General features: G+C 40.3%; 1 long non-coding RNA gene across 1 annotated transcript in view; it reads left to right on the top strand.

The window, feature by feature from the left end:
* The first annotated feature begins 254 nt into the window (after positions 1 to 254).
* The window catches only part of LOC139117811 (uncharacterized), a 42,493-nt gene continuing 14,985 nt past the window's right edge, over positions 255 to 27,762 (top strand). Inside the window, exon 1 of the long non-coding RNA XR_011548586.1 lies at positions 255 to 405. This is a non-coding gene — a long non-coding RNA (uncharacterized lncRNA). The remainder of the gene's footprint in view (positions 406 to 27,762) is intronic.

The raw sequence follows: 27,762 nt of genomic DNA, 5'->3' as shown, positions 1-27,762 counted from the left end.
GAAAGTTCGTATATGTTGTCAATTATTGCAAAAAAAATCGATTACATTTTTTTTTCATTTTTGGATGAGTATCTGCTCTGGCTTTTGTACCTCCTACGAACGACATGCTCAGAGTATGTGTCACAAGAAAAATATGACGCGGACCTGTCAGCTGAGTGATGGCGATTATGCTAGTGACATGCCCATATATGGTGTGGCAGACCACGCCCCGATTCGAAAGCGGCTTTTATTAACAGTTTTTGTAGTCATGTGTGGGTAGTTGCAAGAATCTATATAAACCTTAACCACTTAGTCCTCGGCATATAATGCACGCAAAGAGGGGAGTGTAGGCCAATCGATTCTAGTCAACTGCCCGGAATATTAGGAATACTTGCCGCGCCAAATAAAACGCAGAGGTCGGTCAAGGTAAGCCAACTTTCTTTTTTATCGACGTTGTGAGAGAAATCCGTCACCGGCCGTCCGAACCTTCCTCAACGATGCTCTAATTTGACAACTCCATGAAAAAAAATCGTGTGTTTGTAACGGCTTTCATGCGGATTAAGTTAAAGTGTACGAATCTTACAGATAGGCACGTTCGAATAACAACACGTAAGTCGAATCTATATTTCCAATTTGGACCGCAAAAGCCACACCAAGGCTGAATGTTTAAAGCCTTGAGTGTGTTTCTAAGATTGCATCGATATCAAAGCATTTTTACCTGGCCGAATTCCTGGTGTTGAAGCTGGCTAGCACAGCTGTATGCATGGAACACTCTTAAAATTTCTGATCTACCCTCATCGCTGAACGAGATGGAACCGCCTGATGGTTCGTAAGATGTCTATGTGCAGCATAATTTGCATTGAGTGGTCATCGAAATAACGTTGTAGTAGAGGGGGCAGCATAGTCATTTCTCCCAACTAATACCTCAGACGCGAAACTTTCGACATTTTATCAACAGAATGGGAAGATTACTCAGAGATCCAGAGATAGAGAGAGAGAGAGAGAGAGAGAGAGAGAGAGGGGGGGGGGGAGGAAGGAGGGTGGGAGAAAGGCGGAGAGGCAGGATAGACAGACAGACAGACAGACAGGCATACAGACAAAAACCTACACAGACATAAACAGACAGACAGACAGACAGACATAAACAGACAGACAGACAGACAGACAGACAGACAGACAGACAGACAGACAGACAGACACAAATACCGTAACACGGACAGAGGGATAAGGAGACAAAGAGAGGGGCAATGAGAGAAGCAGGCAGACGGGCGCGAGCTTAGACTTATAGACGGAGAAGAGGAGCGGACAGATAGTTATACAGGCAGTCAGACAGATAGACACCATTGGCTGACATAGCTTCACAGGCAGTCATAGAAAAGTAGGAGGCCTGCAGGTAGAAAGACAGACGGACGGATGGACGGACAGACAGATAGACGGACAGATGCAAACAGACAGAGTGTATAAAGAGTGCAGAGAGTGTTTAAAGTGCAGAGAGATAGACAGACCGACAGATAATAACGAACAAAGGAAATAGTATGTACGGGCCACAGAGGGAAAGGGAGACAGATATAGAAAAAGGAGCGCGTACTCAAGGGTTTATAAATCAATAGACATACTCAAAATTAATATCATCAAGATAACATCTTAAGAGCCCTATTTTGTTACATTTTATAGTACCCGGGTTGATATCTAGTGTATTATCGGTTGAAATATCGATGCAAGCTCGTATCTAATCACGATTTATGCGTTATAAAACAAAAATTGCCGGTGTGTGAAGACTGTATATAAAATACTTTCTAGGAAGCCGTTTGCCGTTAAAGCTTATTTCATTTTGTTCAGTTTACTGACGTAGTCAAACTGATAGTTACCATAGAGGAGTTGGTTCTGCTATGTGCATATGTCCTGCGGGGTAACTTGGTTTCCGTTGTCCAGTGACGATTTTTGACGAAATAAATGTTGCCTTCCACTATTTCTGCATGGTTGCCCCCGGTTACATATTTTTTCTGAACGCCTTTAATCAATTGTGGGTATTTGTATGGGCATTGAAATCTGAAATGCGTGCACGAGTCAGTGAACCAAGCAGTCACTGGAGACTTTAGCTTGGTGTCATCTTTCGATGGACGGAACTGGGAAGATAATGAAAATTCACGGGTATCATGCGATAATGGGCCGTCTGACGGGATGCGGACTGACGGGCACACTGCCGCGAAAGTACGGCATGAGCCGAGGCGGGCCCGCTCTCTGACGCGTCCCTGGGGTGACTACGGCGAAGAAGCGACTCCATGTGACAGCAAAATTGACCCCACTTTTTAGAAGCCGGTGGAAAGTGTGACACTTCAGGGAATGTGATAAGCCGAGTGCTGACACGCGCTCCACCGGCGCTATTATGTAGGCATTCAAACCAAAGTGTACCTGCGTGATTACCTCGCTTCTTCCCGAGCGAATCACAATCCGCCACTGTGACAGAAATTGAAATTTGAAGAGACGGCGGTAAGAGCTCTGAGGGCTTCTCATTCCTCTAATACGCTCGACCTTTACCAAAATGGTCTTCTATGCTATTCTCCCTTTACACGACAGTGTGTGACAATTTGCGTTCCTCATAAACGTCATTCCCCGTGTATCTTCCGACTCAAATCAAATCGGCGCCAATACCCTCGATGCTGACTCTCCCCTTCGACAGAAATAACAATTTATGATATTTTCCTCGGCTGCTGAACTTGAACCTTTTCTGTTGATGAGCTTTTAATATCGATTGTCCACAGTAATAATAATAACAAGTCACTGAGACGCGTTTTAGCGCTGGATGGAAATATATTGTGCCCTTGTTCGTTCTTTTGAAAGCTTTTAACCTTGTATGTCGTCCTTTTTAATAGTACATGAATGAGTTTGTATGTCAGCCGTGTTTGCTTCTCTGATGAATGTGTTTTCTCGATAATCATCAATCCCAACGCAGGAATACAACTCCAATGCTTTTCCATTCATTTATGTAACTACATTACTAGCGAGGGCTAGCGTGTCTGCGGATAAATCCCAAAGCAAATTTGAAATCGTAATTAATCGCGAGCAAACATATCCCTACAACAGTAGCGTAGAGTCAGCTAATACAATTATTATCCCCTCCTCTTCCAACCATGGCAAGACGGAGGTTAATCGAGTCACTCCGAAAAATGCGTCGATCACGTGACCGACGCACATCGCTACTGGTTCGTCGGCGCGAAGGGCCGACACGTGATGCTTTGCGAATGTGTGTTCTGACGGGTTCTCTCGCACGCTCTTTGAAATTCCGATCAATTTAATTGGCACTCCCGTGACAGTCATCTTTTGTCGACGATTTTTCTGACGCCACGTGATAAAAAATCGCCCATTGTGGCAGGAGGCAGTTTAATTTCGTCTATGATTGCAGGGGACTTTGAAATCCACTTTTCTACGTTAATCCAACATTACCAGTTCCCTCAATACCCGAGCTATTCACAGCTGAACACATCGGGTCTAACTCGACGCCATGATGCGAAGACGTCAATAACTTATCATAAACTCAGGAAAAATACTTATTGAAAGGGTACAAAGAGAGGTGGGTCACGTGATTTTATTAGTGTGTAAATACATCGCGATGCGAACGGTGCTTCTTGATCTTCTATAGTTTCGAATCTTCACGATTTTGAAGAGTAGCGGCGAGTCGGTAATTTCTTTTTTGAGTGCGTCTCCCAGATGGCAGGGTTTCAGAGCAAAGAAGCTTTTTACTTGGCTGTGAGACCGGTCCTTGATATATTCTCAGACAAATTCAATCACGATCAGCGACTTCTCGAAAACAGCTGCCAGAGTTGGCGATTTTTCGCATCCCCCCCCCCCCCCCCCGCGCGCCCTTGTGACACCAAAACCGGGCGTGGGCCACTTCTGGTTAGCAAATGTGTGTGGAGCAAACAGCGCACAGGCTTTCGGGAAAAATTCAACGTTCAACGTGTCTGAATGGATGCATTCTGATTACAGAACTGAAACACAGAACCATAAGTCTTTGAAATTTATTATTGCGTACTCAAGTTGACGCATACAACAAAACAAGACTCCGCCTATAAAGACAAAACAACAAACAGCAATTCGGTATACTATGTTCTTGTACAACAATGAAATGTGAAATCATTTTTTGAAAAAAGGGCTCCTCGAGGGATGTACCGTTAGGTCATGAGTGATGAAGTCAAACCCAGCATAGGCAATTTTCCCTTTTCCCAGCTTCGATATATTTCTGATCAGTGAGAGCGTGCATAATTTTATCTCGAAATCCATACTTTCTCATATCCATTTATGTGGAGATTTATTCGGAAGAAGAGCGGGGCTGGATTTTGTTCACATTTCTCTCTGAATTTTTATTCATATTAAACCACCCCTCCTGAGACCTTGTGGCACATCCCTTGAGCAAGTGATATCCGCTTTTCGATATTATCAACTTTTCCAAGCGTTACACAGTGCCATCATCCTCGTAACGATGACAGATTAAGACACCAAACACAATACAAGACATTGCTCTCAAAGGACTAAGCGTATTTTTGTTCCTTTTTTTTCAATTTTATTTTTGTGATTTGAAGGGTGTCCCTACTTGCCGATGTTTGTACTTCATCAACATAGAATGTATGATCAAATGAAATATTACGCTCACGTTGGCAATAACACTGGTGCACATTGACCTCGAAAGTTGCGTTCATGAGCTGATGGATTGACTCGCAGTGGTCCATATTTTTTCATCTGGGACAGTACAAGAAACACTGGCAATATTGAAACTGCTGCAAGATAGGGAACTTGACCCCATAGGCTTTTTTCTGTAAACAATTAAAGTATAAGTTATGTTCAAGTCAACTCTCACCGGCTCTGTTTCGCCTAAATGTTCACTGTATTTGCTACTCGCCGTTTGGTTGCCAAGGCTACGGAACACAAAAAAAGGCTTTATTAAGGAAAAAGGCTTTTTCATTGTTATTCATATTTTTAGAAATCAACACAGCGAGTTTGCCGGAAACTTAGTGTTCATCAAATATCATATGCAAATACTGAACCAGTGATGGGAACCCGTGTGATGTAATAATGCCGGGGGCGATTGCCGGCTGCATTTGAAATCTATTTGCCGACTTTTCCAGACTGGTCTCGCCGTTCTGCTCCGAACGCACGATAAAATATATTACGGTCCTCGGCCTTGAATCTTACGCAAGCCACTGCCTAACTTTGTTCAATTCGTCCGCTAAACGTGACAAGGCCCTGCGATAGTCTACACGCTGTGTCTGAATTAGCTCCCGGGGTTTCAGTGATACATGCTTTGTCTTTTCAAAACGTACTCGATGATCGCCTTGCCTCGGGGCTGGGAAACCCCTTCATGCTAGATTACAACACCTATTTTTTTAACTTGGGATGCTCAAACCGAAATAAGATATATACTCTCGGCAACAAACCCGAGTGAACAGTGCACAATTTTGAAATAGAATCTTTTCCAAGGCTCTAATCACCACGTTACGGTCTGGTAGCGACAGTAATCTAACTTCGATTTTTGGTAAATACCTTTTGCATTTGTTCCGGTTGAAAGACAAACTAACCATTGTTTGGAAGAAGGATTATTGAATAGGCACATATTTGTGGTGCACTAATATTACCAAAAATTAGCTGCATCATTTCGACAACGTCCATATCATTAAAAGCTTACATCTCCATGCGCTAAAAGTCAAAAAAGGAGACTACATCATTCATATTTAAGCGGAGGAAATTACCCATGATTGACAGCGCTCTAGAGTGTTGTGATCCATGATTGGCAATGTATACAACGTGTTCTCGCTCGGTCTAAAGCGTAATTGCCGGGACAAAATTTGACGCACCAGGTATTGAGGCAGCGCAAACAAACGCCGATTCATGATCACTTCAGCACCTGGCATGGTGTTTGCCAGTTTTTTTTCTCGGGACAGCTGTTGTCAACGTTTACTCCTTTGCGACACCAGCGGATCAATGTCCGCGATATTTCTTACTCGATCTGCGATTTGCACATACCGATTTCTGGATATCTTGTGCTTTTTTAAAAGGAACTGTCATTCGCCTACTCCCAGGGTAATTTGACGACCGTTTTAGTGTTCACCGTGGTAACGAGAGAATTGTCGTAAAATGTTCAGGGTCACGGAGTGGCGCTCTTCTGATGCCTAAACACGTCATCATAAAATCACTTTAACACCTTAGAAATATCGTTTATTTTCATGGGAGAGTTGTTAAGAGTTGTTAGCGAACGCGCTGCCATTCGTGACGATGAACGAGAAGTACCAGTCCTTGTTTTGCACCAAATATCACTCACATTAAAGTATAGATACAAGACTGTGTAAGCGTCAAATTTTCAGTAAAAACATAAAGCAAGATCGTCATAAAGATTTGAAAACTGGCCTCATGAAAATATTTCATTGACAGGTATAATTTATTTAGGTTATCAGTCTTACAAGACGATCAGTACACGTGAGTCCCAAAGAGCATGTAAATTCGAAATGCCCGAAGTGGTACTTTCTAGAAACAATAAGTGTGTTTTCGTGAGAATTACGAAGTAACAACGTGAAATAGAAGTTTTACATCGCTCGCCCGCTTGCTAATCCCAAGAGTGTATTTTCGTCTTTCTGTACATCTCTTAAAACCTCAGATTTCTTCAGGGAAGCTGAATCTGTACCTTAGATTAAACTTTAATGCTGGCAATGCGGCGAAGTTATCAATGTTTTGACTGTGGTGCTTCTACGGGCACCATCTTTATCACTTTGTTCGAAGCGCATTTTTACCAAACGAAGATATTAATGCGTTTTTTTAAAATCTATAATGCATGGTTGTTGGTCGACCCACAACGGTTCAATGCCGAGCTGTTTGTGGTTAATATTAGTCGTGTTTCGATGACAGAGGCTTAGGTATTCTCTTCACAAAGAAATCAGGTGAAATGTAATACACTAATTTGACTACTGACGTTCCATTACATGTTGGAGCCAACATTTGCAGAAGAAATCCCATCCAGCAATAGTGTAAAGTCAACCTATCAAAAGATGTTTACTCTTTTGTGTTTCCGTATTAGCGCAAGCGCGGCCAAGGGAATGAAAATTTGTTCGTCTTCAACGATATGTGTAATATTCTCAATTTCTCGTCTATCCTTACCTGCAACTCTTCGATAAAAGTTGTTTTTCTTCATTGCAAGGGAAATTGTCTCCGGCTCATACCGTTTCTAACTACACCATTTTGATGACACAGAGAAGCCTGCGCTATTTAATACTTACATTTTTATGAAAGCCTAAGTAATTACAATAATAGGATGTATAGGTTGTCGTTGTCCAGTTTTTTCACAGTAATAGGCACTGGTATTTGGCCATACCTTGAAGTTCATTCCAACGTATTTTCGAGAATGGAAGTTTTGATATTAATCAGCTCATAAATCTATCCGTGTAGCGAGACAAATTTAACTTCGTGAAACTTCGTGAAACTGAATCGCCCGTTAAGGTGATGGACGATTTCTGATAGTGTTACTTTGCTGGGAAAGGATAGTACTGTACAGTTAACCTTTTCTCTGTGTCAGGTGCGAAGTTCATTATTGTTTAGGATTGTTGGAACTTGAGAGGGCGAAAGCATTGAAGACTTTTCAAATAAGAATGACGTTTGATAATGATTCAATCGCACTTTTTTGTTTGTTGAATATTGGAGGCAAATTTTACAAAGGAAAATATTTACTAAACTAGTCACTTCTTGTGCGAAAAGGTTAAAATGTAAAAAGGTCGATCAATACCGGAAAACCAAGGCAATCGTTGTGATAGTTTACGCCAAATAACTTTCGCTTTTGTAAAAAGAAAAACATTGATCGGGAAAACAGCAAGTCGAAATGGCCCAGTGTGTACAATCGTTTTCAGTGTGTTACATGTCTTCGTTTATCGACCAAGCGATTTCAATAGTTAGCATTTAATGGAAATTCTGTACTTTTTCCGATTTTGTTTAAACAGAAGAAACAATGGGGTTAACGCATGGCAGATTTTTAATAATTTCTTCGTAACCATATTTCTACGCAACAAATCAGTACGGGTTGACAGTCAAATCCTCCACGAAAGGAACAAGCGCGGCCGATGTGGACCGTATTTTTTCTCAAATTAAAATTGAAACTTTAAAGCCACCTAATTTGAATGACAAAACAATTTTATATTGTCAGTGGTGCGCGCATTGGAACTAATTTGGAATAATTGGATAGTGAAGTAATGTCGGTTTTATCTGCAAATGTAAGCTCATCTGCGTTCTTTTTAAATTAAACATTTGTTTTTATGAGCAATTTGTAATATTGCAGCATTTAGCTATATGGCATCTAACACTTTTAAGAAATTTAAAAAAATATGAAGATCCAATTATCCCAAATTAGTCTCAGTCGTGTTCCGCGGAATTTTAGCTCGTATTTCGTCAGTTGTATGTTCGTCCGATAAAGGGTGTCTTGCATATTAAATAAATGAAAGTGTCTCCCTAGGATGATATTAAATTTAAAAGGTTTGGTATAGATTCAGTAATATTCGGTCTTGGCCGTGGATTTTTCTTTGCTTCTAAAGATGAAACATCTCTAGCATCGCGGTTCTTATAGAGAACCACAATGAGCGGCACAAAATCTAGTAACATTGTGAGCACATAATAAGCAGCATATCCGCCATTTTGTCTTTGTGAATTTTGAGTCCGGGCATAAATTTATTCGCCGCCAATGACATTGCCCGTTACAAAAGCGGACTTGCTGCACAGCAAAAGAGAAGCCACGAAAAGCATACATGCTCCTGGCAAGTTGATTTATAAGAGGAGAAGACAATGGTTGATACTGATTTGCGGAACGAAAATCTCAAACGTAAGAAGTTCTAACCACTTTCAAAAAAGCACACGTCACAGGTGGACCTCACGACCTCATTCAGTCATGACGTCATTCAGTTATTTCGTTTGCCATTGCGTCATTGTAATAGGCTACGTAGCTGTTTAAATATTATTGTATATGATAGAGTTGGAAGCCTGGTGGATTGTTTATTTTCGGACAAAACATCAAACATCAGCGTTTTTTTCTCTGTTTGAACAATTATGGTGATTCGACGATGTAAAACCAGAGACATTGAAATAAAGCAAGGAGATATATATCTTGTTAATGAGAAGAAAAAGAGCCAAGGTTCATCAGCGGGCCATCAGCCATGAAAGCCATCAGGTATCATTCCAGTCACCTGATGTAATTCTCACAGACCAAAGACCGCGAGTTTCGTGGTCAAAATTGTGCCAATGTGCAATTTTCTGCCTTGCTCTTTATTACGCCGACAAATGTCGGTGAAAAATCGTCTATTTATCATGATTTAACCGTGTGCTATGTTTTAAAGTACGAAATTGGACGCCAAAGAGGACTTGGCTGCCCGTTTTCTTCATTTCGAAGAACGGTCAACGTGTCCAGTGTGAAATAAGTGATGTAGGGAGAGATAGGAGATTCAACAGACGCGAATGGGTCGAGTAAGAGCTAATTGGACGGTGTAGTAGCCACGTGGTGGCCTGAATACAAATTCAAAGAGGGAGATTTTCAATAAAGATACACGCGGGAAGATTTATAGAACTAGCAGTCATCACCATTGATGATGCAGCTAATTCTGGAAATTTGTAAGAAATATCGGGAAAGAGAACAGTAGATTACAGTCGCCGCTGCTTCGTACCAACAACGAGCAAGCTGCGCAAAATTGACGTGAATTGTAAATATTTTCATCGTTGGGGCGATAAGTAAGGAGTCTGCACGGTGAGCGATGGAATCAGAGAGAAAGTTAATGCAAATTGCGCCGCAGGAAATGACGTAGACGCGTACCGCTCGACAAATGGTTACAATTCACCAGGGGCATTTACAGCATTCGCATCTTCCCGCTCTGCCATCGTTACGGCTGATGGTTTCTGACAGCCGACGACAGGGCCGAGATGAAAGTGAAAATTCGGTTTTTTTCTCAAAGAAAAGACTGGTGCGTCTTCTTAACGGAGGGCGTGCGGTTACTAAAAGTATTGGAATCTAAACCTACGATAGTTACTAGCGCCACGAGGTGCTCTACAGCGTATAGCGTTACACTGTAGTTTCAAATTACGCTTTACTTTGAAAATATTTTCGCTCGCTGTGGTTTATTGAAAGAGATTTCTGTATGCTCACGCTAAGGTGCTCTTTATTACGCCGTACGTCCGTCCTTCAGGGAATGGGAATGTGACAATGGTTTCCATCTTAGCAAGAAATGTAAGAACGCAAAGAACAGTGGTTTTGACTGATTTGACAGTCAAATAACGACTGAAATTGCAGCGTCTCAATGCTTGGGAAAAAAGGACGAAGCATGCGCAATGGAACTACAGACGTGAATAGATCGCAGCAAGAGACACAATTTCGAGTTACACACAAAAAGATGGCTTACTTCTCTTCTACGTACATGAAAAGTGGTCAATATTCGAGGCCTTAATGTAGATAGTGTTGTTTCTGATATCTATCTCCAGCTCAAGAGAATCATGCTATAATCAAGTTATATAAATTCAAAGTTAGCCTGCAAAGATTATTAGCAGTATGCGTTGTTCACATGATATTGCGTGGCATCTGCGCTCATCGGTTTTGACAAATGCCAAATGGGCAAAATTTCAAAATACACGGTACATTTTCTGAACTTAGCTTTGTAAAGTTTGCAATTGAACATATCAATGATGGTGTGCTTTGGTTCTGTGTCAACAAAAGGCAGATGTACTGTGAAATTCATAAAGTACTTGGATGAAGTCTCGTCATGCCGGTGCATATGGAGAGAGAGAGAGAGAGAGAGAGAGAGAGAGAGAGAGAGAGAGAGAGAGAGAGAGAGAGAGAGAGAGAGGAGAGAGAGAGAGAGAGAGAGAGAGAGGGAGGGGAGGGAGGGGAGGGAGAGAGAGAGAGAGAGAGAGAGAGAGAGAGAGAGAGAGAGAGGATTAGAGGATTGAAATTCAGGAAACACTAGGATTATAGACTCATTGCATACGAATCAGCTTGTTTTACACACACATATACATACATACACGTCTATATTGCTCTGCAATTTGTTTGTGAAATATAAACTCATACCATATTAGCAGATTTAGTACTATCGAAATATTTCTAAGTCGACGAGGAGCTTTTTATTCTTATCCGACTCTGAAAACTAATCAGTACATCACCCATCGCCGTCAGTTACAACTCTCCCAATAATGTACTCGAGTGTTCTGCTGCTTAGATCTTGTGCAGCATTGACTGAAACGGGCTACAGAGATTGAGCGTAAACCGTAGTCATGCGTTCATTCAATATTCACCATCATGCATTTCAAAACACGAACACACGCGTACGGCGGTATCTCGCGATAGACAAGCCGTATTTCTTTAACGTCTTCCGGGCCCTCGAGGTCAATGCTCTCAGAACATTTTAAAGGGCTTGGTTTACATTTTATCTAGACTTGATCTGTTTGATTCGGTAGATTCTGCACCTATACAACTGAAAAAGGCATTGCTTAAATTTCTCACACGTTTACCCTTTTATCCCTGACTCTCCGGTGACCTTTGAGATCATGCAGGGATACACCCCACACCTAAAAAAGAAAGTCTTATAGATTGTTTTTTCTCTTTAAATGAAATGTAATGTTTTCTTCATAATCAAAAGCAAAAAGCAGGGACCATCTCGCTACTATAACTACATATTTATTTTTGGACTTTAAAATGGCCGCCGTTGTCTCTGGATAACTGTAATAGACATATGCAGTTTTGATGTTCACACATGAAGATTGCCAAACCCTCATTTTATCTACAAGTTTCAAATGAATCCATGTATGTAAGTTGTACACCAGCAAGGCCAGGGTATACTTTCAGAGTCCACACATATGTGGCATTCTACATCTTCTGAGGGGCGATGATAAGTGAACTTGATGTTCGCCAGCACTGGCACACATGTAGTTCGAAGGGGCTAAGTTACAAGGGGCCGATACTTTTATCTTAAAATTCGTGAGATTTAGTATAAAGGAAAGGATATTCTGTGATTTAAGCGAAGTTTCAGGAGCTTTGATGGAAAAGTGGCGAAAAAATGTTGTAGCATACATGTAGGGGTTAATGGCTGATTAGACAGTTTGTGTAACTGCATTGCTCTCGTGGAAACGTAAAGTAAAAAAAGATACAAATGTATTGCCGTTGAAGCTCTCCTATAGCATGTAAACGTGCTTCAGGAACTTTAGAACGAATAAACACGGGGTACATTTCCGAACAATTTACGTTTGTTAATTTTTGCGGCGCAATTTTCCTTTTCAGCATGATTTATCGTGACGCATGCGCGGTGGCTGCGTCATCAAAAGTGCGGCTGATGTGATAATTTACTCGTACAACTTTGGTACACCATCAAGAAAAGGTTTTCTTTCCGCTAAGATAATAAGTTTTTTGAAATAAAAAAGTTTCTCTCGGACTTACATGTTGCTCAAGGAAATATCAAGCGGTACCTTTTATCCAAGCAAAATATTTATGGTCTAAACCGCATTTATGATATCGGTGATCTTTAAAGAAAATAAACTACGTTTGAAATTTAAAGTGGCAGCTTAACTCCACAGGGACATTAACATTTGATGTTTGCGACGACGAAACGGCAAACGTTGCATTTTGTTCATTGAGCTCAGGAAAAACATGAAAAGGTTCCGAGAATTCCGTATATGGTTAATTTGTTATATCCTCCAGGCCAGTTTGGAGATTATTCACAAGCTGAATATTGCAGCAGTCGGTTGCCTTTCGGGTGTCTGGGAAGCATGAATCGGTGGGACAATGTCGTCACGTGACTCTTCTATGCAAATACGTGGCAACTGCGTCTTTTCAATAGCACCAAATGTTGAACAATGCTGTGAAAGCTTGTTATCAATCGATTAATATTCCACATGAAATGATGAAGCCTTTGTGACAACTTGTTTGCAAGAATGACAACTTTTCGTTTGAGACTTATCTTCCAGGGACGGTTGTCGAGACAAGATTTCCCTGTGCACTTTTTAGCCCTTGTCTACAGGCCGTGATTGAGCAAAATGTCATCGTATACAAATACCCGTCGGTGTAAACAGTGGGTAAAGAGTATACCGCGAAAGTTAACAAGTCGAAATAAGATTAAAATATGCCGAAAAAAAACACATTTCGCTCGGTTCCTTTAAGACATTTTCACGAAATACTGCGGAAGAAGACAGGGATGTCAGATGTTGATAAATCACCGGCTGATAGTAATGACACCCATAAATCACTGATAAAGTTGTGAAAAGGATTCACCACGCTCAATTTGTCATGCTCAGTGACACTCACAAACCGCTTTCGATTCATATTCACTCGCATCAATCGCCTCATCCAATGTGTACTTAATAAGCGCGGGAAGTTGTCAGCAAACTTTTGTTCCGCTAATGAAAGGAACACACAAACGTGTAGACGGCACCGACAAATATAAAACTGATTTCTTTTTTTATCATGATTTACATCATTCTGGCCAATCACGCATCCTTTGATCGGCAAAGCTCATAGGTAGCGGATACAAATCACTTTTTAAAATCTGAATGAAGTACTCAATGAAGGAAACCTCGTTTGCTCTACGATAATAAGGTGTCAAAATCAGAAGGCGACGATGACTAAAAACCGATAAGACTCCCCAGCACCACCCCCGAAGCAATGGAAAAAATCAAAAACATGTAATCTAAAACCTGATCACTGAAATTTGATATTGAAGTGTCATAGATGTCGTCTTAAATGTCAACATGCTTCCTCGTCTACGACAAGTCAGTATTATTCCAAACCTTTATGAATAAATGAGGAACAGTTACTGCATATGTATGTATGTATGTATGTATGTATGTATGTATGTATGTATGTATGTATGTATGTATGTATGTATGTATGTATGTATGTATGTATGTATGTATGTATGTATGTGTGTGTGTGTGTGTTTGTGTGTAGGTAGGTAGGTAGGTAGGTAGGTAGGTAGGTAGGTAGGCAGGCAGGCAGGCAGGCAGGCAGGCAGGCAGGTAGGTAGACATGCATGTATGTATATATGTGTGTGCTTATGTACGTGCACGCACACACGCAAGTACGTACCAACGTATACCTACGTGTATATGTATAGGCATTTCTCTTTGCAAGTTTATCTCAGTCACCGGCTGACGTAGATACTTTATAAAAACTCCTCGACTTAACTTTATCAGCCAGGTTGGCGAATCGTGTTTCAGTAGTTGCTTAATCTAAACGAAACGCGGAGTTTTCTTCCGTGTCTTCGGTGTATTGTAAAGATGTCGATCAATCCCACTCTCTGTTGGTCGTGCTCAGCTCGTATTAAATGACACTCAAACACGAAATGAAAGTACTACACGCTTGTAAAGAGGTGTTGCTGAAGGGTAGCGTAATACGGCACCTTTGCCGGTGCTATGGTGTAGCTCCTGATATACGACACGCCGCTTGACGGTTGCTTTCCACCCTTGTAGTTTCCAATATCTGGCTGAACCTCCTATCGTCACCTTTCAGTTCTCCGCAGTATAACTCGTAATCATAGGCGAATTTACATTGTTGTCAAACCTATGAGAGTGTTTTCGAATCGGAGAGTTATTGCTGCATAATGTACCAGCGTGTACATTCATCCTACAAATGTGTTTACACATTATACCCTATGCCCGGGCCAAATTTACGGCGTGTCGTGTTTCGAAGTCGAGTATTATCTTCAGATCAGCGTGTATAGACTATAAATTTGTCGGGAATAGAGTTTCCTTGAATAATGGTATTTTAGTTGAGTTCTGGCATCAATGCTGAACGCGATTGCAAAAATAGCAAGTAATTACAGATGGAGCGCAGTCTATATTCCTTTGAATAAACGGTTTCTTTTTACAGTATGAAAGTTCTTGGGTTTTCTTAGAAGGTCGTCACGATTTCAGAATCGGCGAATTTCATCTTTGATAAATAAATGCCCATTTGATGAGAGTAGACATTTAAAACACAGTATCTCCTCGGCAGGGTTGTATCTATAGTATGGTGACGTGCCTCGAGTATTTAATGCAGATGGTGTTGACGAGCAGATAGACAAGCTTGATAATGTTCCAGCCTTACGTCATGCGATCAGGTGACTGGACAGCCAAGCTTGTACTTTCATCGATGCATTTCCCAGAGAGAGAGAGAGAGAGAGAGAGAGAGAGAGAGAGAGAGAGAGAGAGAGAGACAGAGAGAGAGAGAGACAGAGAGGCAGGCAGACAGGCAGGGAGACAGACAGACAGACAGACTGTCTGCATTTGACAATGGAGACCGAGAAAATGATTCACCTTCTAGCCAGAAAATGTGTTTGGTGGATCTTGAAAAGTCTAGATGAAATTTTGAAGCGTCTTGTCTAAAATCTCTTCGTGTTGGGGATTTGGCTTGTCAGTGGTCATCGCGAAGGAAAATATACCCAGAGGCCACAGCTTTCAATTGTCGCGGGTTAACGTTTTGTGTGTAATCAGGACGTGGAGATATCATAAGATAATCTCATTGGCCCCTACCCGGTAATTCTATTTCTCGGTGTTTCTTGATGGCAACCCGAGTCACATTCTAATGGTACTATACTCGTAATATTATCAACACTTTCCTAGAGACCGAGTAGTTCACCTCGGCAAATTTGAAATATTCTACAGTTTTTTGTAGGTTTCCTTTTGTTTCGCCAGACGTCGATCGACCTTCCATTTATTTCAGTCTGTCTATGTATTTGTTTGCTAAGCAACATCCTCATTTAAGGGGACAGATATTTGGACTCTCCAACTTTTTCGATTCTTTTCTGATCTACCACTTATGGGGTTTCATTTTAAAGGTCTTGGTATAAAAAGGCTTTTCACCGGCTTAGTGTTTCGAAAATCGAAAATTTTATTTTTTCTCCATAGAGTTACCACAGGGATGGCGGCCATTTTGAATTTTAAATATCGGTAAATCTCGAGTTATTTGTTCCTCTTGGACCAAAATTTGCATGGTGACCCCCGATTTTTATTCTTGATTTTGGAAGAGAATGGTTAAAAGATTCCTTAAGGAAAGTTTTAGCAAAAGTTTTAGTCGTTCACTTTCGAGGCGCATACTACCTTAACAGACTTGGAGCACCCCAGCTTTTTTGTATTTTGTAAATTTTGTGAGCAAAGGAGGATCAACTACTGTCCAGTGGGCTGTCACAATTAATTTTGTGAATTACCTATGCATACGTCTACCTAAAATCTTAATCTGTAAATGTTTTCCGTCATATTTTATCAGCAATGATTAAAATTTTCCCGGACTGCTAGCAAGGTTTACAATTATATATCTAGATGTACCGCCATGTAGTTAAATTGAAGCCATGAGCGAGTGAACTGTCTCTCAGTCACCGCACCGATGCTGAACAGCTACGAAAATTCGTTATCGTCAGCATCAGCGCACAAAAGGGAAAGAAATCCACCAATTAACGTTACGGAGTATTCGTTTGCTTGTTCGGAAAGGCTGCATCCCCGATGAGGCGGTCATGTGCTTGTCAAAGACGAATCGGTACCATTTACGCGACACGGAAAGCCGAGTAACGTCCGACCCTGGGTGACCGCTCCGACGAATGCGCAAAAGTTTTGTTTGATTAGCTTTGCGGGGAAAACTGAGTGGGTTATTTTTAGCAGGAAGATTCGTGACGAAAAAATAACAGCCACTGACATTCCTAACAGAAAGCAATCCACGGGAAAATAACTACAGTGTAAAATTCGTGAAAAAATACTTAGACACTAAGCCTTGATGGAAATCATTCCACCATATCAGACTAAGTATATTTGCTGAATACATGCAGTATCAAATTCCTTGTTCTCCGAGGATAAACGTTCCTGCTCCACGTTTCCGTTTCACAAAACTGTCTTAAGAGAGGGGATTGCATTTTATGTCGGGGTTCCTTTTCAAAAACGACTCTATCAAATTCAAACGGAGTACATATGATAATATTAAGAATTTTACCACTAGCAAAACTTTGTCAATGAGAAAATTCTTCTCGTAATGAATGCATACAAACTTATTTCAAAGTCAGTACAATTGATTATACAATTTGAAATTCGAGGGTGTGGGTCAGGTAACTTCCTCGTAATGTTTTCTAACTGTAGTGCCTATAATCCTATAGGGGATTCACTTCAACCGCGCTATACTAATCCTGCTGATATCGGCTTCCTTTGTTCACAACGTTTCAAAAAATGTCAGTAAGGAGCTCGCTACAGTCAATCACACATTCGTTGGGTGTACAATGGGTAATTGGTGTTTGGTGAACAATAATTGAGGGCTTTCCTCGCCATCCTACACTTAGCAGCTAAGCTTATCGACCCTGAACTGGACGCCGAAAAAGGACACCCCGAAGTGTTCCCTGACAATGCGAGGCCCATAAGCCCTGTCCACAATCTGATGCACATCCGCGGGGAATTATTTTTCACCCAGAAATAGTAATTTCCGTTGCCATATGCGTTTCCATATTGCATAACGGAAGGATCCTTTCAACACTTTTCAATGAGTGATTAAACCTTCGAGAATTGTACACTGGCGCCGGCATTATATGTCTGAAGTTTCGTTGATATGTGTTTCGAGACAGTTTCTGCTACCGCAACAGTAACCTGTAAAGGAATGTCTCAGCAGAATTTGTCCTCATCTGATAATGATTTGGTCATTTTGGTGATGAATAAAATTAGCTAAGTTTGGAAACTGAGCAAAATAAATGTCTGTTTGATATTTGCTCAAACAATTCATTCGTGACGTTCATAATTGTCATTTGAAACTCGCGTCTGAGAAAACTGACAACATTCATCCAAACCGTCGCATGAGTTGTTAGCACCATTTTTGCCGATCATAGCTGGTAATGACAATCTCTGGGTAGAAACACCAACGATGGATGTGACTGGGCATACACTGCCGCACGATAGACAGCTGATAGAACATTTGAAAGGTGATTCAACTTTGTAAAAGTAAGCAACTGAAATATTTGTGAACATTGATTATCAACAGGATGACTGCACAAGAATATCACTGTCAAATGACAAATCTCCACAATGGAAGTTGAGAAGTATGATTAGGTTCATCATGATTGAATTAACTGAATTTTAATTTTTTTGTAATTTCTTTTTTTGCTGTTCTTACAACACCGGACAAAAAACACCACGACGAAAGTTGTCACATTTGAACTTGAAGTACTCTACGACAAATATTTAATGACTGTTTGTTGAAGTTTGTTTGTTATTCACGTGTTGTGGTCATTTCTACGGGTTTTTATGTCTGTCGTGATGATGAGCATGGACTGCGCCAGGTGTGCTTGACGTTGTAATCGTCAATAGGCTCAACATTTTAGAACTTTAATTAACTTTCTCCAGTTGTGTGTATTTATAGCCCCAGATTCTGCGTCTTTCATGTGCCGCATTGAAGATAGCGGACTTATTCCAAACGACTCCACAGCCAGTCGAGGCTCGAAGTTGGAATCCGTGAATTTACGATATTTCAGTCGCATGCGTTCCGGTAATTGTACCGGCGACAATGCATTCAGATCACTATTGATAAGCATTGATACACCGGTCATTGAAAACCTTCAAAGAATGCGACATCATTCGGTCTAGCTTATGAAGTGGAAGGGGCGAATATATAAAGTGCGTATAAGATATAGATAACATTTGTTTGCAGACATGAACAGTCTTAGGATGAGCACTCCCAAAACAAATTACACTCTGATACTAATATCGAATATCAGAATCTGTTTTTCTTTGTTTTGTCTGCTTTTATGGAAAAATATCTCAAGAGTTAAGTGATTATTCTATCATCTTGTAAATCTCTTGCCTTAAAAATACTCTGATCCTACAAAGAAAGCGGTCGATGGCAGGGCATGCAGCAGCATCATGATAAACAGCATCAAGATAGAGCTATAATCTATGTTAGCCTCTGGATAGTACAGAACGAAGGATCATTAGAAGTCGTTGTTTCGTGCCGGTGATATGCGATAAGTTCGTCTTGTGGAAAAAGGATCACCCTCTCTATTGAATATACAGCCCTCCCCCAAAAAGGTCGGTATGATTACAGACATTTATGCTTTTGATTTTGCGGCTTACAAAAAAACATTTGAAAATCAGATTATCGACAGATATTACACTAGTGAAAAACTCATTGAATAGATAAACTGTAAATACACATCACTTGAGGCGGACAATCTGGAAAATTGAATCGGTTAAATTATACATGGGCGTCATTAGTCTCAGAGCATACATAACGACTCGGCAGCGAGAGAAACACCTTCCTGTGAAAGTATGACAAATTTGCGTGGGAAAATGCATTTCGACAGATTTAGCTTAGCGTAGCAAATCTTGCCAAAAAGATTGATTGCTGTGCTTGCATGGTTTACGACGCGGAATAATATAATTGAATTTTCTCCTGATTCACACCTTACTGGAGGCATCACGGCGTCATTATTAGCGACTGTAAATATAAGATGTAAAGCTGGGTAATACGGGAATTGTATCGTAAATTGAGTTCGGATAAATCGGCGCGTGAAAAGGCGAAGTCTGTCTTGGCGGGAAGAGTGAAACGAGGAGTAGCGATCAAATGTCTCGTATTTTGGAAACGTCCAATCACTACAATGTGTATAGAATGCATCTACCTCCGCACACGCCTGTAGCCTCTATCCCTCGTCTCAATCGTAAAAGTAAACACCATTTCGTACATTTTGAACGGCGAGGGTATTGTACACAAGGCATAACTGGCACAAGAAGCCGTTTCAAGCTTAGAATAAAGTGATTAAGCAAGCATGTGATGCGTTAATGATGCGACGTGGTATGGCGTGTGCATATGATTTGCATATTAAGTCCAACTTTACACGGTATGAGCTGGCTGGCATAAGTTAATATGCATGCCATGATAAGACATGACATACGTGCTATGCTATGGTATGCTATGGTATGCTATGGTATGATATGATATGATATGATATGATATGATATGATATGATATGATATGATATGATATGATATGATATGATATGATATGATATGATTTGATATGATACGATACGATACGATATGATATGATATGACATAATATGATATGATATGATATGATATGATATGATATGATATGATATGATATGATATGATAGGATAGGATATGATATGATATGAATGATATGATATGATATGATATGATATGATATGATATGATATGATATGATATGATATGATATGATATGATATGATATGATATAATATGATAGGATATAATCAGGTATGATTTCCACAAGATACCGGAGTCAACTGAGCCAGATAATTGTACTAAAACACCGACAAAAACACTGGACAAAAATCCCCGCTATATTCTTGAATTGAGTTCTGAGTTGAAAATGCTGCCTGTTATTATGACCGCGGAACAGTAATCGTTCGAAATATCCAAAACTATGATCCAATCGTACAGAGAGGACGCTTCGATACTCATCTCTTGGCTATCCTAGCAAGCCGTTGTCAGGGCACCGGCGTCGTTGCTAATGGCGAATGGAGATGGATGAAGTGGGAGCAGGGAGAACAGAAACAAGCAAAGACAAAGGTTACTATCCTCCTCCTCCTATATTGTGGCGTAATCATGGTGGCATGGTGACAATGCTCAGTCTGTAGTTTGTAACATTTCGCAGGCAACTGAAGATTTTGCGGACACTTTATCCCATATTTGATAGTTTTCTGTCTTCTTTTTCTGTCTTTTATCTCAGTTTTCTAGTATATGTCAATATATGGTCGTAATAATACCGGTATTGCTATTTCTTAATATAATTTCGATTATCTTTCTGTTTATTTTCCCACTACAAAACTGAACCCTCTGATAACGAATACAAGCGCAGCGACATGTGCAATTCCGAGGGCGTTGAACTATATCGAAGTTTCTTGGCAAGGTCTTTCACTTCTGAGGAAAATTCAGTCAGTTATTTTGTGTTTATTCTCCTCTAGTCACACGGAAAGGCAGCTGATTTTGAAAAGAGAATATTGTCTTATGCCGTCAGCGTTGACAGGAATGCCCTTCCTTTTGATCAGGTTTGAATAGATCGAGTTTCCTCAGCTCACAATATAGTATTATATTTCATCGTAATATAACTGCATCTTCCGTTACTTCAACTGATTCCGTAGACCCTACAGCGACTATATAGGCTTCCGTTTTCCTCCACCCACCTGGACACATTTCTGCCAATTCTGCTTCGAGGTTGACTTATCCTCTTCGAGGTTGACTTATCCTCCGAATTTCCCGCTTTAAATTACGGTGATCACCCTGCCTCCCCAACCCTCGCCCGCACTAAGTTCCCCGTCTTCCCATTTATGTACACACTGACAAGCCAACCTATATCTATCAAGATCTACAGATACATACATAGATACATACATAGATACATACATACAGAGATACATACAGAGATGTATAGATGAATAGATACATAGATACATACATAGATACATACATACATAGATACATACATAGATACATACATACATACATACATACATACATACATACATACATACATACATACATACATACATACATACTAAAAATTTGAAACCAGTAACTCATCTTCAAACGCTGTCGCCAGGGAGTCTGCCATTTTATTGGAGCAACTCATGTATACAAGCCTACCCATCTGCAGCTTACAGACTTACCAACTTATCTGTTTCGCAACGTTTATACTTTGCAGCCGCACTTGCCTACATGTGTCTGCCTATTAACTTACCTTCCCATCTATAAATTTCAGCCATCTGCTATTTCTTTGCTTACTTAAAGGGAGGCAGTCGTCGGAACACTGCTCAAAGGTTGCCAGGCACCACCCCCCGCCCCCCACTCACCATGACCGATGGAAACACTGTATCTAGGGTACGTTGGCGATTGATGAAAGATAAAATATGATTGTTAACAATGATTATCGTAAAATTTAAATGTTGCAGCTATGTTGACTTGATGCATCTAGATATCATGCATGAAATACATTGTTTGTAAACAAGAAAATCGCATAAGCGCAGTTCTGACGACTGCCTCCTTTTAACTACTGGCCTAAGTAAGTTTAGTGCAGTCAGATGGATCAAAATTCGTGCAACGATTATAAACATGTGCAGATACAGACTCGACTGTCTAAAATATTTTCTGCGATTTACATAAAACAGGGCGAATTCGAAATACGCTATTACCTTCAAACCCAGCTCTTGACTTCGCGGGAATAAATCAAAGTGAAATTGACATTCTACGATTTCAATCCGCTTAATTAAAATCCACTTAAGCGCAGTGGTGGGCATATCAGTCGGATAACGAGATGCACGATCAGGCGCTGCCAAATCCAAAAGCAAACAGCAATACTTCTGGTAATTAGTTATTTGTGGTGTACCGTTCACGCAATGCATGGCGTAGCATCTTGATTGTGTTTGTTCGGGGAAAACCAACACATATTAAATTGGCCTTTGGGGGGATATTGCGGTGAGATCGCACTCGTCCCCAAGAGCGTCGACCGATGGAAAACTGGAACGCCACAACGACGGTTATCAATTAGTCAAAATTTAATAACCGATCTGTGCGGAATAACTCTATCTGCATGTGATTCCACCGAATCAGATACAATCTACATTCAAAATATATGGGGATTCAAATGCGATTTCTCAAGCGGTTTAATCATTTCTATGTCAGAGAACATCATGAATATTTCTCTATCAGCATGACCTAGTAAATGTTGCTGTTGATTTAACGAGTTTGTTTTTAAATGCATCCAAAACGTACGTTTCTTCACAAATACGATTTTATCAATTCCAATAGTTGCGTTGGCGACATTCTGTAGTAACCCCAAGGTAGCATACACCTTGAGGACAGATGTTTGTACGCTAAAATGTTTACAATAATTTTTAGCCTACTACTTATTGGGGCTTATTTTTTGCTTATTTTTGTGAAAATCGAAACATCACTTTCCCCAACAGATTTAACAAGGGATGGCGGCCATTTTGAATTTCAAGTTTCAGCAATTATATGATTGCGTGTTTCTCTGAAGTACCACATTTTCAGGGTGATTCCTGATTTTTATCTTTATTTCGAAAGGTAAATCGTTGACAGTTTCCTTATGGAAAGTTTGAGCAAAAATGTAAGTCTTTCAATTTCGAGGCGCATGCTACCTCAATGGGGTAAGAGGGTCCATGCGACTGGCAAATGCGCTACACATCGACTTTCAAAAATGATTATCTAGCGCACTATCACACCCCGCCGTAACTGTAAATGTGTCTTTGTTAGGTGCGATTTAGGCAGAACATAGCTTTTGCAAATTATGGTATGTGCAAGTATGGCGCCTTTTCAACACACAGTAGCTTGCCAGAGATTGAACATGTCGTGCGTGTCTCCAATTACCAGATGAAGAACTCCGCCGAAAATGAAAAAGAAATGACCACGAAAAGGAAGAAAATTGACACAAGTCTTCCGAAAGGCATAATCCCAAATATGAGATATCAATCAAGATTGTGAAAAGCGTTCTGTGCAGCGGCCTGAAACGTCGAAAGCGGATACCAATCAATAAGGAAATAATCCATTCTCATAATTGTCTCGACTTTGTTGTCTCAGTTCTGATGCATATGATCCTCCCGGGCCTTGATTGTCAATAGAGAACCAGTCAAGTCTCGTACTTTAGGGAGATTCGAGAAAGTGACAAAAGAGAAATGAACAGAAATGGAAGAAACGATCTATTTTTAATGGCTTTGTAATTTAGCAGAAAGTGTGAAGGGCATCTGTGACATTTTCAAAGTCGAGTGGAACTCTGATTGTGAAACATTATTGTCATTGGGACAGCGCGCGCATGTCTGCAAAAAGAAACGCTCTTTTCGGGCGCTCAGTGTGGCTGGTATTCAAACTAAAATACATTATGAACAGTTAAGAGAATTTCGAATGTAAGATGTTCGATGCACTTAGCCCAAATGACACTGTATCTGAATCATGCACTAGACACTAGTTGAGCCCCCCCCCCCCGGGCTGCATGACGTCATTGCCCCATGTGACTTCGTACTGCTCCTGTGATCAACCCACTGATATCGCCTCCCACTGCGAAATGTATTAACTGACACTTTGCTAAACAAATTTGGACCAACAGACATCAAATTCATTTATACAGAGCGAAGACAAGCACCATAATAATAAAGTAATGAGGTTGGTATCAGAAAATTTAATATTCGAAACCAGCGGCAAGGGGCATAAGTCCCCACTAGTCTAGTTACAATGCCATCAGAACGGAGACTTAGTGTCGCGTGTGTACAAACTGTCTCAAAAACGGCTCAAAATAAAATCACATACTAGTATACTAACAGTGCATGCGCCTGCACACGAACACACGCACACTAGTTCAAGTCTGACAAAGAGTGTTAAAAGTTGAGGCGGGTTAATCATATGTGTAGATGTCCGTTTCGCTTGGAGAAGGACTCACCGTCTTCACACAACCCGAATCATGGCGGTCAGAGGTCACAGCAACTGTTAAGAGTGTCAGTACCGAATTCGAATGATCAGGTGTGGAAAATGACAAACTCTATACCAGGAAAGAGTTTATCATAGCTCAGACCACAGGCTCAACAGAAAATTGCATTATCATGCGAAAATGAAAGAGAGCGAAAGAAACTTTAAGACAGACAGACAGACAGACAGACAGACAGACAGACTGACAGACAGACAGACAGACAGACACATATTGACATAGTGCAAAATGTGTATCTGGATACGATTACAGCAGAACACCTTTTCAGTCATTTAAAGGGAGGGTGTCGTCAGAATTGCGCGTGTGCGACTTTCTTGTTTACAAACAATGTATTTCATGCATGATATCTAGATGCACCGCGTTAACATAGCTGCAACATTTAAATTTTACGATATTCATTGTTAACAACCATGTTTTAACTTTCATCAATCGCCAACGTACCCTATAGATACAGTGTTTAAATCGGTCGTAGGGGTCCCTAACAACCTTTGAGCAGAGTTCCGACGACCATCCTCTTTAATTAAAAGATTGCACACAGACATCCGCTTTGTCAATGATGATGACGATCATTTTGTGAGCTTCTTGTTGATAAAGGTGCGATTCTTTCCGTCCGTCATTATTCTTGGGTGAAGCTAGGGCTAATGTATAAACAAGAGATGTAATTAAGATTGACCAATTTCAACATCGTGCTTTTGATGCTCAGCTCAAAGTGCTTCACTGAAATTTCACGATGTATGGTCAAGATAATAGTCCACTTTCGGGGGTTTACAAATAGAATATCTTCTTTATAATTGAAAGAAATTATTAAAGCTAGGTCCTGGTGACAATTTATAATTCATGAATCACGAGCTCACTGTTATGGCTAGCCTCTCTTTGCAATAAATTTTAATTTACGTTTGTCAAATATCCCCAGGTGTAGAAAGATCCAGCGATTTTAGTGCTGAAGTATTAACCTTTTCGTAACTAGACGCTTCATGCACTCGCGGGGCTAAACCACGGAGGGACAATATTTTAAAAAAAATTATGCTAAACACCTTTTATTCTGAGTTTATATCTTGAGAAATCGACTACATAGCCTTCAGGGCTTTGGGTTGATTCACAATCAAATCTGCATGTCGAAAAATATTACTAAATCATGCGAATTGTTTCCAGCGAAATTTGGCGCGAAAACGATAATCACCCGTCCGCGACCGACTGTAAGTTCAAATATTGAATTCTAAGCCTGTAATTACATCATATAATGTTGTGAGTCTCAAAATGTACGCATCAATTTTCCTTGACAAAACTGAGCCCACAAACACGTAGAATTTTAATAGTACTAATATATATTTTGAAGACTTCCTGATCATTTGGTAAATTCGAGCGCGATGTGTTTTTCTTTTTTCGCCCCGTGTCATACATAAGCCTGCGCGGTTGACTCATATGTCGTTGTCCAAGCGTATTAAGCTATTGCCATACATCATTTATAATTCTCTGATGACGAGCGGGAAATCCCTTATAACGGACATTTAATTTAACAAATTGAGATCGACGCGACACCGGGTTTAAATGGGACCCATTCACTCATATCCCGATTAAATGTTGTAATTTTTATGCGATAGAAAACAAATTTCTCGTTTGGTTTTGTCCGTGAGTTTTATATTAATACATCGTTTTGGGTTCCAATTGTGCGCACATCACTTTTGATTGACAAGTATGATTCAATCAGAAAATACGATATTGATTTCACTTATTACTATCTTATTTGTTAGATCTGTGGTATAATACCGTAATATGCTTGGTGTAATACTATTTTACTCTCTGCGGACTCAATTTTTAATTTGTTTGTCTGAAATAGAATTTGAAAGAAAGGAAAGTGCCCCTGGATTTGATATACACTTAAGGCGTGCGGCGGTACTCATATCTTTGGAACAATTATGAAGCTGGTGGCACAGTGTCACAGCCGTATGAGTAGCTCATAAATGTTTTATGGTAGCCATGACAACTTAAGCTTGTTTTCGTTTCTAATTCCGCTTGAGACAGCAAGAAGATCAAAACACTGTTGAATGGAATGAATCATCGAGTTTCTTTTCTTGTTTTCATTCATGGAAATGTTAACGTTTACACAACTGCCACCCAAGCGGCACGCTAAACCCCGCCGTGCCGTCCGAGCAAGTTCTACCAACACCGTCACACCAATGTGTAGACTATTAGGGCGGCTTGTTAACAGACAATTTTATTCCAACACATCTCGAAATGTCAATTTAATAGAAAAGTCTAAATGGCACCAAAGCAAGAGAAATAATCTTACCGAAACTTGTTGACAATATTAAATTTATGGTCATAATGAAGTAGTGTCATGGCGGGATAACTGTCATGAATTTCGTGCGCGTCTGCGTAATCCCCGAGAGTATCCGAGTGTGACCGAAGATTAAGACTATGTGACGTCATGTGTAATCCCCAAACCCATTGCATGTTGCATTACGCAAGTATGACTGGGCTCATACAATTCAAAACGCCAATCTATAGGCATTATATTTTTCGACATATTATGTTGCGTACTTTACAAATCATTCTTAATTTTACATCAATGCATTGATTTGATCACGCTGACGTGCGCAAGAGAGAATGCCATTCGTTGTTCAGCACGAGACAATACTATACTGGCGGTCAACCTTCGAGGAGTTTGACTCTGGTAGTTAAATAGGTTTCTTTAAGTCAGTCATTCTTTGGCACTGGGAAGATGCAGACGCTAAGTTCATGTACAAATACACTAGTATTTGATACTGTTGTATTAGCAAAATCTAAGCTTATGCCTTTCTCATTAAATGTACCCAACAAAGACTATGAACTGTGTTAATACTACTACTATCAGGTTGGTTCTCGTCACGTGATGTTGGTGATCACAAACACGGTGCACCTCTCTCACCTACAATTCAATAGTCGAAAAGCTTCAAATTTCTTTCCTGCCAGAAAATATTGAAAGGAAAATAGCTCCTGTGCCTTCTTGGAAAGGAATGTGATACTATACAAAATGTTGTCATTGTACTTTGTATAAATAGCAGCAAAATTTGATGTGTTATATTGGCTTTCATTTCTCGCATTGGCAAGACCAGTAGACCTTTTTCCCCTCAACAAAGGGCAGAAATATTGAGAGGCTCCGTATACAGCTCGCCGAAGCAGCACACCTACGGGACATGTACTGTTGTTGACGAATGAAATATGAAGTATAATGTACTCTGCACCTAAAACATCACAAGTTTGATCTTCCGCTCACATCCCACTCATGTAAACCGTGAAATACTGTCTCCGATAATGAAGAATATAAATC

The sequence above is a fragment of the Ptychodera flava genome, chromosome 18, assembly GCF_041260155.1.
Source record: "Ptychodera flava strain L36383 chromosome 18, AS_Pfla_20210202, whole genome shotgun sequence".
NCBI classification, from domain to species: Eukaryota; Metazoa; Hemichordata; class Enteropneusta; family Ptychoderidae; genus Ptychodera; species Ptychodera flava.
Note: the sequence above shows the minus strand (reverse complement) of the source record. Positions and strands in the feature narration are given on the sequence as shown.